The sequence below is a fragment of the Erythranthe guttata genome, chromosome 6, assembly GCF_056151865.1.
Source record: "Erythranthe guttata isolate IM_541 chromosome 6, IM_541, whole genome shotgun sequence".
In the NCBI taxonomy this organism is placed as follows: domain Eukaryota; kingdom Viridiplantae; phylum Streptophyta; class Magnoliopsida; order Lamiales; family Phrymaceae; genus Erythranthe; species Erythranthe guttata.
Window position 1 is genome coordinate 7,972,332 of NC_142538.1, and position 15,042 is coordinate 7,987,373.

Genomic DNA, 15,042 nt, shown 5'->3' on the forward strand with positions numbered 1-15,042 from the left:
GAAAGACTCGGTTCATGAGGTCCATGAAAGCTGCGGGGGCATTGGTTAGACCGAAGGGCATGACTACGAATTCATAATGGCCATATCGGGTTCGGAAAGCAATTTTGGGAATATCTGAGTCTTTGATTTTGAGTTGGTGGTATCCGGATCAGAGATCGATTTTGGAAAAGACGGAGGAGCCTTGGAGTTGGTCAAACAAATCGTCAATACGAGGAAGGGGGTATTTATTCTTGATTGTGATTTTATTAAGTTCACGGTAATCGATGCATAAGCGAAGTGATCCGTCTTTCTTTTTTACGAACAATACGGGGGCTCCCCACGGTGAGTGACTGGGCCGGACGTAACCTTTATCGAGCAATTCCAGAATTTGATCTTTCAGCTCCTTTAATTCTGTCAGGGCCATCCGGTACGGGGCTTTGGAAATGGGTGCAGCTCCAGGAATCAAGTTGATCTCAAACTCGATTTCTCGATCGGGTGGAAGTCCAGGGATGTCGTCGGGAAATACGTCGGGGAATTCTTGCACTGCCGGTATATCGGATATTTGAGGTTTGTCGTTGGGTTCGGATTTCAACATATCCACTAAGTAGCCGAAATGACCCTTGTGAATAAGTTTGACAGCTTTTACCGCAGAGATGATTGGAATCGATGTTTTGGTTTGACTTTGGAATTTTAAGGTTTCGCCGTTTGGAAGAGGAAAGATGACAGTTTTCGGAGCACAATCAATTTTGGCTTTGAATTTGGTTAACCAATCCATGCCTAGGATAATATTGAAGTTCTTGATCGGTAGAACAATTAGATCAAAATTCAAGGGTTGGGCGTGAATTCGGATCGGACAATTGAGTATTATTTGCTTCGAACACATTTCTTCACCAGAGGGAATGAGAATGCGATATTCGTAGATTGTTCGACTAGGGGTGAGATTCAGATACGTAATTATTTTATTGGATATAAAGGAGTGAGTGGAACCGGAATCAATTAGAGCATACGTGGGTTTATCGAGGACAAATATGGTACATGCGATCATAGAAGGGTCTTGTTCGATCTGATCTTCGGTCATAGCAAACACACGTCCGAGAACTTGTTTCGGAGCAGTTGGGCAGTCTCACGCGATATGTACGGGCTGTCGGCATCGGAAACAGGTCCTCGTCCTTGGTATGCATTCTCCAAAATGTCCTTTTCCACATTTCGGGCACGCATTCTAGGTGGCGGCGGTGGAGGTGGTGGTCCGGCTGGTCGTCGCACGGGCTGGATCTCTTTTCCTCGGAATTGGCGGTTGCCAAGGTTGATCTTCTTCCATGGGCGTTGAGTAAATCCTGGGGTCGACGGTTTTGCCGAATCTCTTTCTCGTCTTGGGCAGCCATAAGGGCCTTGTCTACCAATTGTCAAAAGGTTGAGACGTCGGACATACGGATGTTCTACGTATTTCGGGTTGGAGGCTGCAAATGAAATGGTTCTTCTTTTCCTCGTTGTCTCGAGTAATGAATGGGGCGTAGAGGCAGCCCCGTTCGAAACGTCGGATATATTCGATCATTGATAAGTCGCCTTGACGGAGTTCGAGGAACTCTCTGAGTTTGTGAGCTCGCACATCTTTCGAGAAGTATTTTTCGAAAAATTGGATCTTGAAATTGTCCCACGACAGGTCCTGAGGTTCACCCCTTCTTTAATTCCTTCCCACCAATGACGAGCCTCGTTCCGTAGTAGGAATATGGCACAATGAACTTGGTCCTGGTCGGTCGTTTTCATATAGTCGTAAATCACTTCGAGCGACTTGATCCATTCTTCGGCTACGGTTGGGTCGATGCCGCCATGGAACTCGGAGGGGTTCATTCTAAGAAATCGTTCATATATGGCTTGAGGCGCGTGATTTTGAGGTGGTGGTTGGTTGTGTTGGAGAAGTCGTTCGATTTGTTGGTGGTGGGTTTGGGCTTGTTCTCGAATAAGGTTTGAAAGATCGCGAATGGTTTGGCCGAGGTCTTGTGGTTCATTGTCGGGTACGCCTTGGTTACCGCGGGTTAGACGTCTTGCCATTATTTCTAAATATTATTGCGCAAATAACAAGTAAAACACATAAAGTAATGAAAATCACATAATATTACCGGATGGATCGAGGACCCGTATTTCGAATGGTCTTTTAAGCCCGTGAAGTTCGTACGAGTTTCTATAAGCCGTGCTCTGATACCACCTTGTAGCACCCCCTCTATTATAGGTGATAAATCGAACCGGTTTATCGGAATTAATTGATTTAGCGGAAGCAACTTATAGGATCACTTTTAAAACACGAAAAATCAACACTTGCGATTTCAAAACCATACTTGAATAATTAGAATTCTAGTAATTTTCGCAACATTGTTTTGAAAAGTTTGAGTCGATAATTTTTTTTTTAAAGGAGTTTAATCGAGTGCTACACTATCATAAAACATAGGTTCGAAATTAAAATCAGAGTTTAGAAATATTTTGGCGATAAACGATTAAAGCACGAAATATACGAACTATTCATAAACATAAACGGATCAATATATTATAGAGTTCAAAATAGGATCCGTTACCGATTAAAGTCTTGTACTTTAAAGAGGAGTACGATAGTAGTGAAAACGGAAATTATCTTATATTACATCACCAAAATAGTACTTAGCCACACTTATAGAACCCTCGTTCGAACTTCCAAAAAACTCCGGGCAAGACTTCGATCCACTACTCGGTCCATTCCGGGGGAGGGTTAGCACTAGCATTACCTGCAATTAGAAAATATCTATATGAGCTATTAAGCTCAGTAAGTAATATTAGGATTCTAGTATGATTCAGTTAACTAGATTAGTTTAGTTACCTAGTTAAACTCTATTACCTTAGAATTCATGAAACATAGTAGAATACAGATTGTGATTAACCAACAACGGATTGCAACTTTTTGTCAAAAAAATATTTATGGGCATACTTTGAATCGGTTGAAAACATAGATTTTTTGGGTGGTATCCATAGATACCCGCAGAAGTATAAAACATCAAACAAAAAAATATACATGCTTTGAATCGTACCAGGGTCTAGTGCAATTATGTCCTGCTACCGCTTCATACGCATCTCCCCTATTAATTCGACTTTGTAAATACCCCAAAAATAAAAATAAAAATAAAAATAAAAAAATCAACAAAAATCAAAACTTACTTGATCTGTTTCTTGACGTAGACATCCGTAGATGTTAATGGCGCCTACAATTTGGGAATCTATGATGTTGCTCGCCGTCGATTAATGGTTGAAGTGGGGGGATAGTGGGTTGGATTTTGATACAGTTAATGTGGGATTTGGGAAAATAGAATCTTAGAGATTACTAATGGCGGGATTGGTGGGATTTAATTTGATTTTACCAAAATTCAAAATAAACGGCGTTAATGCCACCGTAAGGGTACTTACTATAGGCACTATTTCACAAAAGGATGTCAGGCTAGTGTTATTATAGGCTTGGGTGTGTCATCTAATAAGTTTTCCCACTAGGGATGCATATCTTAAAGCCCCTTTGAAATTAATTTTATTGTTAAGGATTCTTAAAGGTGTGGATGACCACCATTACTCACCATCATCAAGCATCATCACTCCCACTATTATCACACCATAATACCTATTGATGATCACATTATGGTCATGTAACTCATGACCTTTGAGAGGTGTTTTTAGTGCTATATATAGAGAATCATGTAATGGATTTGTACACTTGAAGATATGGAATAACATATTACATATTCTCCCTACTGTGTTCTCAACTTCTTGTATATTTTTTCTTAGTTTCTCAACATGTTATCAGCACGATTGTTCTACTTTAATTTTTGTGTAAAGATGATCAAAGGAAGATGACTTCTTAGTCCTAGAAGATGAAAAGGGAGTTGATACAAATATTTTATTCTTGTTTTCAGTTGACCAAAAACTAACAATTCTATTTTTTGTTGTAGATGAATTTTCGTGCAATTCACGAGTCTGTACTTCGACGCCTGTTTTGGATCTGATAATGTCCGAATTTCAGAAAGTGAAAAGTACTAAACTTGTAGAATTTTATGTTGGCTATTCGGAAATTTGGAGTCATTAACATCAGATCTCAATCGAGAGAGATATGCTTAAAATACTCAGCTCTGCCAGAGTTGTCCCATGTGCGAACTTTTTAGATGAACATGATGTTCTAAAAACAAAAGGGACGATTTTAAAGGCCTAGAGCCAGGATTAAATATGAGATTAGAAATCTCGATTGAATATATTTAGACTCTAAGTCTAAATGATAAGACTCTTGAACATTTGAGTTGATGGGCATTCCCCATTTATAGTACTATTTTTTCATGATCAAAGTACTATAATGAGTTTTATTATATATTGAGGCTTGAAGCCCAAATCAAGGACGTGCAATGAAGTGACTCGAATATTTGAGTAGTATATTAAAGAACTATTCCCATTTATATATAGTAAGTACTATTTGTTTCATGATAAAGTACTAATTATAAAGGCTTGAGGCCTAAATCAAGTACATAAATTCAAGGTATAAAACTCAAACCTTGATATATGAGTAGTATATAAGTACTCAAATGAACTATTCACTTTGTGATTCAACGATATGATAAATATCACAAAGTTTGAAATTATATATATTCGATAGTTCAAGAACAAATGTAACTATAAGTTATGGATCATTGAAATTGAACTATTCAACATTTTGCACCCCTAATGGGGGATATTTCTATGGCATATATTGTCAATTGCCATTTTAAATAGACAATTTTCCCGTCGTTAAGGGGGAGATAAGAATCCGGTTCTTGTATAACGGCGTGATTTATATGAAATGATCTTTGTGTTATCTAGATTTGTGCATGGAAATATTAAAGCACAGAAGAAAAAATAATTCATTTGCAACAATTTTAATGTGTAAAGTGCTAGATGCATTTATCGATAAAATGGCAACTTGAAATTATTACATATGTTGCAAATGAGTGCAAGAGAAAATGTCCAAAAAGGACACATTGCACATTAGATTTTTCCATGAAAGGCTTATAAACGAATGTCCTTGAAGGACAAATTTCACATTGTGATTGCATCGTGAATCCTTGAATGGGTGAAAGATGATTATGGTACACAACTAACCAATTATACTTTATACATATAAGAGGGGGAGATATATATATATATATATATATATATATATATATATATATATATATATATATATATATGTTGGTTCGAATGATTAACACCCTTATAAGTGGTGTGAATACCGTTCAATTAAAGTCTACTAACGCTAGTAGCATCATATTCTCATCCTATTACTTATCTCATTCAAAGAAAGGATTCGTCTTAAAGACGATGTTGGGGGACGCCTCAACACCAATATCATTTACTATGAAATGAGAATACTTGCCAGTTATGGTGGCATAAATGAAATAAATATTTGGATGAGAAAATCATTGATGATTATATGGTAGTTACCAAGACCTTTATAAATCGAACCATTATGTGTCAATAAAGAGTTGAATGACAAATAAATCATGGTTAGCTTGCTCTCTAAGTGAATAGAGAGGCATTTGAGACTATAAGTTCTCAATTTTGTTGTTAATACCGATATACTATCTTAAACAATTGAAAATTATTTTCGAATAAATATTTATGTACTAAATTGAATGTTAATATTGAGTTTGAAAATAAAGTGGACAACCAGTCCTCAATACTCCCTCCACATTGTGAAACTCAAAAAGCGCACATTTTGTCCATGTAGGACATTTTTATTGAAATAAATAATGTGCTCAAGCAAATAAAGTAATATAACAAACTTTATTGTTGCAATATAGAAAAATCTCTAGAAAAGAAAAATACATGGTACATGAAAAGATACGGATATATACAAGAGATCGTACCCACAAAGGCTACAGACCCCATTCATAACAATATAGTTCTCTAAGGAGAATCCGATACCCGCGGAAAGTGAAATAGTGAGATCTTGATTGATTATAAAGAAATATTGGGTGTACTAAAGATGTTATTGAGTACTTATATGTACAATTCTTTTTATAATGTGAAGAGCTTGAAATTCATTCATTTTGATAGATGTCGACATATAATTGGTCATTAGTATATGCATTTACAAATGCAACTGACCACGAGTATTTGAAATTGGTGATGAAATGAATTGTACATTGACTTGAAGTCAACACACATAAGTTGTGGAGACTTCAGTACAAAGGTAGATAAAATCATTGCGGTAAATTTGATTATATTTTGAAAATATATTTTTATGATGCAATCACTTTATGATGGTATTCAAAATACTTGACATGCATCATATGGATGCAATTGCCGCATATTTATATGAATCATAAAATTAATGAAGAATTGATAATGCTTTGTGCATGTAATCAGAGTTCTTGTGAGTTAGACTCTAGAAATGATCAATTTACATATTATCTTCAAAATATGGTACATTCACCCTAGTGAATACCTTGTTAATGATCAAATAATTTGACTTACCATTATCATAGTATAGATGTGAATGATCTAAATCTTGTGGAGACTCACGAATAGCTCTCAAAGACGGTCAATTATTTGGTAACATAATTTGGGATGAAAAATCTTGGAAGGCAAAATGTATCTCGAAAATAAGATGTATCAAATAAAATTTATCCATTAATACAAATAAGAGATGGATAAAACTTATTTATCTATTGAGTGATATTATATTTATCCAATCATTGGATATAATTGAAGATCTTTTAAGCCCTCGATAATATAATGAAAGAATAAATTATCATATTCATATATTGGAGTATTGTCAACAACTTTATTTAGAAGATGATTAAAAGTTCATATGTCGAAATCAAGTGGAGCATGAGCACTACTTATAACACTGTACTTTTTTTCCTTCGATTAAGTTTTTGCCCCTATGAGTTTTTCTTGGCAATGTTTTAACGAGGCAGTCTCACGCTCGCAAGTTTCATATGATATACACTCTTTTCTCCTTCGATTAGGTTTTGTCCAAATGATTTTTCGCAACAATGTTTTTAACGAGGCATATTCCATAGATGGTGGACATCCAAGGGGTAGTGTTATGAATTCTTATAAGGGTGTGGATGACAATCATTACTCACCATCATCAACCATCATCAATCCCACCATTATCACACCATAATACCTATTGATGATCCCATTATGGTCTTGTAACTCATGACCTTTGAGAGGTCTTTCTAGTGCTATATATAGATCACCATGTAATGTATTTGTACACTTGAAGATATGAAATGACATATTACATATTCTCCCTACCTTGTTCTCAACTTTTTGTATATTTTTTATTAGTTTCTCAACATTTATAAAATATTCAAAAAAATATTAGCTTTGTTGGATGAATATTTTTCATACTAATAGGATGCTAAAAATTAGCCAGATGTATACAGTAATAACATAATTGTGATAAAATGGTATAAATAATTAAGATAACATAATATTTAAATTTAAATTAATAAGAAAATTATATTAATTAAGATCAAAATATATTTATGATATAGTTTAATACATGTAGATCAAATTTTAGGGTGTATACTGTATATACATGAAGCACAAGAGCACTTTTTGTTTAAGGAGTGTTAATGTATGTCCCACCTTTAGGGAGGCTTATATATACGATATATACATAGTAGGGTCTTTCTAGCGTCCGAACGCTAATTTTTGTCCAAGGTCAGTTAGGGTCTCATTGATCGACATGTGTCCAAAATAAAATAATATTTTAATTTTCATTATGTATTGACCTAAATATCCTTATTATTTTAAATTTCATATTAAAAAACAAAAAGTAATAATGCTTATTAAAACGTCTTTATTACCCTTAGTATCTTCTTTTACAAATGGGTAAATTACACTTTCCCCCATGTACTTTGGTTCCGTATCACTTTACCCCCTTCTACTCCCGATTGCATCGATTTGCCCCATGCACTTGAAGAATAATCTCAATGTGTGGCTCTCGTTGTTAGTTGTCAGACATTTGACATTAACATTGTTTGATCTAAGCTCTGAAGTTACCAAATCGCCACCTCTCTCAATTTAAATAGTTATTAAAAAATAAAAATAAAAATAATAAAAAAATTGAAGACAACGCCCTTTACAAATTTTAAAGGGAGCACCGGATCTGGCCCAAACCCGACGACCGCTCCGTTGACCGGTGATCCAGACCCACCCCGACTGGTCAACCCGTTGGACCCGGCCCAAGGACCCAATCCAGAGACTCAGATTTAATTGGTCAGTTTTGACCAAAAATACTTTAATTAAGAGTCAAACTTGGGCTATTACAAGGAAACGGTAGTACCAACTACTAGGACAAAGCAAACATTTATTCAATATCTAGCAATAAATATATATAATATAATATTTCAGTGTAAAATGATTTAATCGATATAAATAGGTTAATATTATTAAATAATGTTAATTAAATATTAACAAATGTAATATATGTTGAGAAATTAATAAAGAATATAGAAGAAGTAGAGAAGAAAGTAGGGAGAATGTGTAATATGTTATTCCATCTCTTCAAGTGTGTCCAAAGCACATTACATAGTGCCATATATATAGTACTATACATATCCTTTAAATATAAGGATATATATATATATATATATATATATATATGCTATGAAGACAATGTACATTACTACAATGCAATTCAATACAAGTCTTTACTTAATATATTCAATAATAATATAATCAAGAAACAAAATTGGACCAGTCCCAGACATCTAATGTACAGAGGCCTAGCTTATATTGTCTTGTGATAATGTAACTTACCATTAAAATTAATAATAATGCATAATTCCTATTAAAAAAAAAGAAGAAAAAAAATATGCATGTAAAATTGTTTTATGAAGTAATACTTAACCTCCCTAAACAAAAGGAAAAACACACTCGTATGTCACAAGATATGATGCTACAACATACAACAACCGATTAACCGACATGTTTATGTTCGTCGCATTAGAATACTTAGTGCCGTGTTTTAAGAGATTAGGGAAAGAAAAGTTAGCATAATTCATGCATTTAGTTTCCTTGATATGGAACATCGACTAAGACAACCTAGAATCAAGCTAATGTTTCTTAACGAATCCAACAAATTGACAACGATAGCCCGCCCACCGCTAACTTTTATATCATAAAGTAAACATGTCATTTTAACAAGAATCATTATTGTATTTACAGCTTTTAATCTGCGATAAAAAATTGGAGTTTAATACATTGTAAGGTTGTGTGATGTTGTATCGTGTATTCATAATCAACTTACCTTCGAGCTCATGTTCTGGCACCTCGTTCCACTATAAGGTCATGAGTTACAACAAGATTAAAGGGACTTAAAATCCTTTAAATATACATGCTAAATGTTGTTGACATTTCATGTGATGGTGTCTCTTCATTTGGACATCCACATAAAATATTTCATAACAATATATTAAATTTAAAAAAAATATAAAGAATCGTGGTTCAGTACTCCCAAACATCTATTATTAATTAATATATTCAATATAATCTCCACTATAAATTATTAATTTTCAATATTCATTATTATTAAATAATGTTAATTAAATATTAACAAATGTAATATATTAAATTTTGAAAAATGTAAAGAATCGTGGTTCAACATTTTTTTATAAGGATTTTCTTTCTTTAATTCAATTATTTAATAATTGGTACACTTGGTTTTATGAAATGTTTCTTGTTTGAGGGTAAATCAGACTATTCCATATTAGAATATTTTATTTTAATGTAATAGATAATTTTAAGAGAAAAGAATAGATGCGTAATTGCTCAAATTATTATTTTATTCATTTTTTTAGGGAACACAAAATCACTTTTTGAATCAACGGTTCATATATAATCTATTTAAAATGAATGATAATTTAGGGATATCTGACCTCAACTAATTTTTGAGCTATCTGACGCTAGAAATATCCTACAGAGTACGCTCCACGCGTAATACTGTCTCCAAAGATTTCCTCTTTAATTCAGAAGCAAAAAGGAATATTTCTATTTCTCTCATTCTTTCGTCCTTGCTTCAAACCAGAATTATAATTATGAAGTTTCAAAGTAGAAAAAAAGAAAAGTTAGTAGTGTAGAGAAGACTGTTCTCAACTTTTTTCAGGTTCATGGAGGTGGTTAGAACTCGTAAAATGATCTTTCTCTATAAATCCTCTACACATTTTTGTTTCCAATCGAAAATCATTACACAAATGTGAATTTCATTTCTTCCTTATTCAACATATTTTTTGCAGTAAAAACATTGATGCAGTACCCCCTCAATCACGCCACAATCCCATTTTGTATGTCTTCCCCTAAGTTGAACTGCACTAATTCCTTCAGGCCTTTAACTTTTCGGTCCCCCTTTTCGGTCCCCAATTTGACCCATAGTTTCTCATCTCAGCCAATGGAAGTTAGAATGAAATCTATCGGAGGCGACAACCCAATACAATGGGAAGATGTTAAATTGATGAAACACATGAATGAAGAATGATGAATTTTTATCTTGCATTTCATCAATGTGTTAGAAACTTGGACTAACGAGGAAAAAAATAAAAATAAAAAATGAATTCTTTCTCGAGTACTTCACTTGTGAGAGAGTAAATGAATTTACTTTAACGTCCGATATATTTATACACTTATATAATCACGCATAGACAAAACTATATATTCGAAACCGTCGGTTAACAGTTCGAAGCACTTGGAGCACCGTTCGAAAACATCAATTCATAGTTCGAAACAACTAGATCACGGTTCGAAACCGCCGGTTCTTGAAGCTTAAATATATGAACCATAACTAACATGTGTAGTGGATGGTTCAAGGCTAGTTTTTGAATCGATGCACTGACGATTTTGAGCCGGTTCAGACCTATTCACGATTTTTTCTCTTAAAATAAATAATATTAATAAATATAATAAATTAATTAATTAATTAATTGAACAACTGATTTCCCCCTTTAAACCGCATATTTTGTTACATTTTTTAACTATTTCCTCTCGTAACACTTACTCTCTGTGATATTTTGTAACACCCCACATTTTCATAAGCATTTATAGAGGATTATATTTAAAATAAAATAAATACGAATATACTTGCATCTCATGAATCAAGTAGTAATTTATGTGATTTAGATACATTATAGTATTTTTAGAAGTAGACGCCATGGTTTTATTTAAATAATTGATTGCGTGATTTTCAATTATGTGACATATATATCTATTTTATAAACTACATGTATTAAGTGAATTACATTATTCATTTCTAATACATGCATATATATATATATATCCTATGCTAATATATAATATATGACATGTGATTGATTATGAATGTGTGATATATGCTTGAATATATTATATGTGCTTGCTTATATATGTAAGAATTTATTTGTGTTTGTATATATATGTATGTATGTTCTATGTGCATAATTATGTGGATGTACGTGACATACATGTCATAAAAGTCTATCTCTCTCTCTCTCGTGAATACATGAGGAATATCCTCCCAATTTCCCCTTCCTATTATTTTAATATTATATATATGAATACATATAGATATAAATTTTGTGTGTGCATGTGCTTGTGTGTTATGAAAGGGCCGTGTGTTTGTGTTGAGTATGCCAAGTGTATAATGCTTGTTGTGATGTGTTTACAAGTGTCCATGTTCCCCTAATTACAATCTACACCCCCTTGTTTCCAATATTGCGAGTAAGTCCCTCTACTCTCCTATAAATAGCCTCTTCATCTTCACCATTTTCAGCACACAAACACCTGCCAAAATCTCTCATTCTCTCCCCTCCATCTCGTCCAAACACTCCCCAAATGGAAGAATTCATCTTCCACTTCAAAACCTTCAAGATTCTTTATAAAAGTCCCTATTTTTCTCTTCTAAAATCCTCTCTAAATGCCTCTCTCTCCCTAAATTCGAGATTCCCAAATACACTCAAAGAAATAACCATATAATCTCTCAAAACTCAGCTCCAAAACTCTCCAATAACAACCATGGCAAGCCCAAAGATTTCCAAGCAAAAACTCCATGGATTCTTGGTTTCTTCTCTTCCTTAGCCTTTGATTTTCATGGGTAAGGGATTCTTGGTCTTTACTGAAATAATAACCTAATTAATATGAATTATATGTGTCTTAATGAATTATATGTTTGTGGTTTTAAGTTTGGGCTTTAGAAGATAAAGTTCTTGATGAGTACTAATTGAATTTCAGTTTCGTAGCCTCTGTTTGTATTGCATGTCTGATCGGGTAATCCCTGAGATAAAATTATGAAATTTCATGGTAGTCTAGATATTTCGGTTAGCTTCATTTTGATATAAATTATACATAAATCGGATTTATATTGAGTAAGTTATGAACCATTTTCTGAAACTGCACAGTTTCTGAGTCATTTATGAATTATGTGTTTAACATGAATTTATACTAATTTGACTTGCGTTATTTACTTGGATATGATTAAAGACTTGTTAAACGTCTTCTCTGCAAAATTTCACAGTGCTTGGTTAAAGGTATGAATTATTTGGTAATTTTAAAGTTGATTGCTCTATTCTGGAAATTTGACTGTGTGACTGCACTAAATTAATTATTTCTCTTAAACTGTTAAGACTCTTGATAAAATGTTTTACCCAGGTAGAATATACTTATAGATGAACATCGTGTGAAATTTTCAGGTGTTTTAGATCTAGGTGCTAAGAGATATGAATTTTCAAAGTTGAAATACCGAAACTGTCCGATTCTCTAAAATAAACTATTTTGAACTACAAAGTATGTTTAGAAGCATGGATTTAAAATTTTGATCGTTAGTTAATAGAAGAACTAAGCTAATATTTAGCTAATAGGATAAGTTTAATTTAATTATAGTTATGGTCATGAACTATTCATTTAAGTCATTATGTGCTACTATCTATATGTTTTGATTGATTTAGTATGTTGGTTTGAGATCACTACGTGTGTGCCGTGCGTGGGTAAGTATTGGAAATGGTTGAGATTACTTGTGAACTTATTGGTTAATTATACTCGTTAATGCTATATAGTATATACTATATGTCATACTTTATATATACGAATATATATTATATATCCTAGCCTGCGTGGTCGTAGGAATAATTCCCGATCCATGGCTTATATATATGTATACTACCTCTATAGCAACCTACGTGGTCGTCGAGTAAAAAAAACTCCGATCCATGGTTTATGTAAATATAAAATATACTATTATAAATATATGTGGGGGTGTGTACAGCTATATGTGTGTGTGTGGATGAACAATAATCTTTACGTGATTCGTATTTATTGTGCTACGCTTGATTTGATATCATTGCCGTGTGTGTGTGTACAGCCGTGTATATATTTGTACCATATGTGTGACTTAATTAGTCTATGTGATAGTATTTGGTTAGTAAATCTTTGTGTTATTTTATTGTGACATATTTGTGTGTTATTTGTGGTGATTAAACGGTAAGAGCATTTTGGTCTTAGCATTCATGTCCATGCATAGCCCATATTTTTGAAAGTTTGGAAAATTAATGGAATGCTTGAGTGAATAAACGGGATACGGTGGGCCGGTATCCAGATATTGTTAAAGAGTGGTTTGATCCCACTAAAGAAACGGGCTCGTAACAGTTTATTGGCCAGGTATGGAAATTAATTTTTCACGGATCCGGTAACCGAAAATGGATATTTTATTTTTTTACGATTTTTAGTGAAAACGAAAAATGTGTTTTTCACGATTTTTTTATTGTAAACGAGAAACGAAATTTTTTCATGATTTTATGGTAAACGAAAACGATTTTTTAAACTATTGATTAAGGTCTCAAGTATATTACGTATTCTCTTGAAAGTATGAAAAATTAACGAAATACTTGGCAGAATAAACATCGGATACGGTGGACCGGTATCCAATAAAAGTTCAAAAGGAGTGGTTTGTTCCACAATAGAAACGGGATCGAAACGCTGTATAGTTTATTGCTAGGCACAAAAGTTAGTGCTTAGTGAATAAACGGGATACGGTAGGCCGGTATCCAACTAGGATGAAATACGTGGTTTAAACAGAACGGGCTCGAAACGCTTTATAGTTTATTGCTTGAGTACATAAATTAATTTTCCACGGATCCGATAAAGTGAAAAATATTAAAGTGATTTGTGTGCAAATTATGTGCTTTTGTGACCCGTGTGTTGTCGTATATTACCTGATGTTTAGATAGTCACGTTGGGATTCTGATAAGGATCCTGTTGCATTTCATTTATATGCGTAAAGTGTTAAATTGATACTAAAAGGACTTTATGTCCGCGAGCAATATAAGGATTTTATATCCGTATAATACGAAAGAGGACTGTGTGTCCAATATACCGAGATTGAGGTAAACAACATTATATGTCTATATGTGTTGAGCTACTATATGTTCGACTATGTGTTATGATAATATTCCTTCGTGGTTCTTAGTTTTGAAGAATAAAAGTATTGTATTCGTATGTGATGTTATGTGCTTCCATGTATGTGATTGAATAAATTGAATATAGAAGATATAGTAAAAGCTTTAGGCTTATCCCTATACAAAAGAACATAGAGACGAGGACTTTAGGACCCTTATAGGACGTGAGAGACACGTTGAGAAAGGCGTGAGTATCGTCAGGCCCATGTTCTTACTGAGCCAGTGGTTGGGCTCACGCTTTATGCGACTTTCCCTTTTTCAGGTTCTCGAAGTAATCAGAGTGCGCAGCGGAGCGGAGTTTGAGGAATCACGAACCTTGCGGCCTTGCACGTCTTACCCGGATTTCCTAAAAGATCCATGTTTTCACTTTCGTCTATAAAAAGGTCTTATGTAAAAATGGAGATTTTTATTTTACTCTGATTTAGGAATCCAGTCTATTAAACGGGGGTATTTAAATCAAGTTTATTTTCCTTCCGCTGTCTTACAAGTTTTCTTTTCAAACCCCGATGATGTTTAAGTAGCACTCTTTATGAAAATCGTAACTTTGATTTGTGGGTTATATTTTAAGGAGAAACACTTTTAAAATTCAAAA

At 33.6% G+C, this 15,042-nt stretch overlaps 1 long non-coding RNA gene across 1 annotated transcript; it reads left to right on the forward strand.

Moving 5' to 3' along the window:
- Positions 1-11,771: 11,771 nt before the first annotated feature.
- On the forward strand, positions 11,772-15,042 carry LOC105960336 (uncharacterized). Its single transcript, XR_001173007.2, has 2 exons — positions 11,772-12,094; positions 14,713-15,042. It is a non-coding gene; the product is annotated as an uncharacterized LOC105960336 (long non-coding RNA).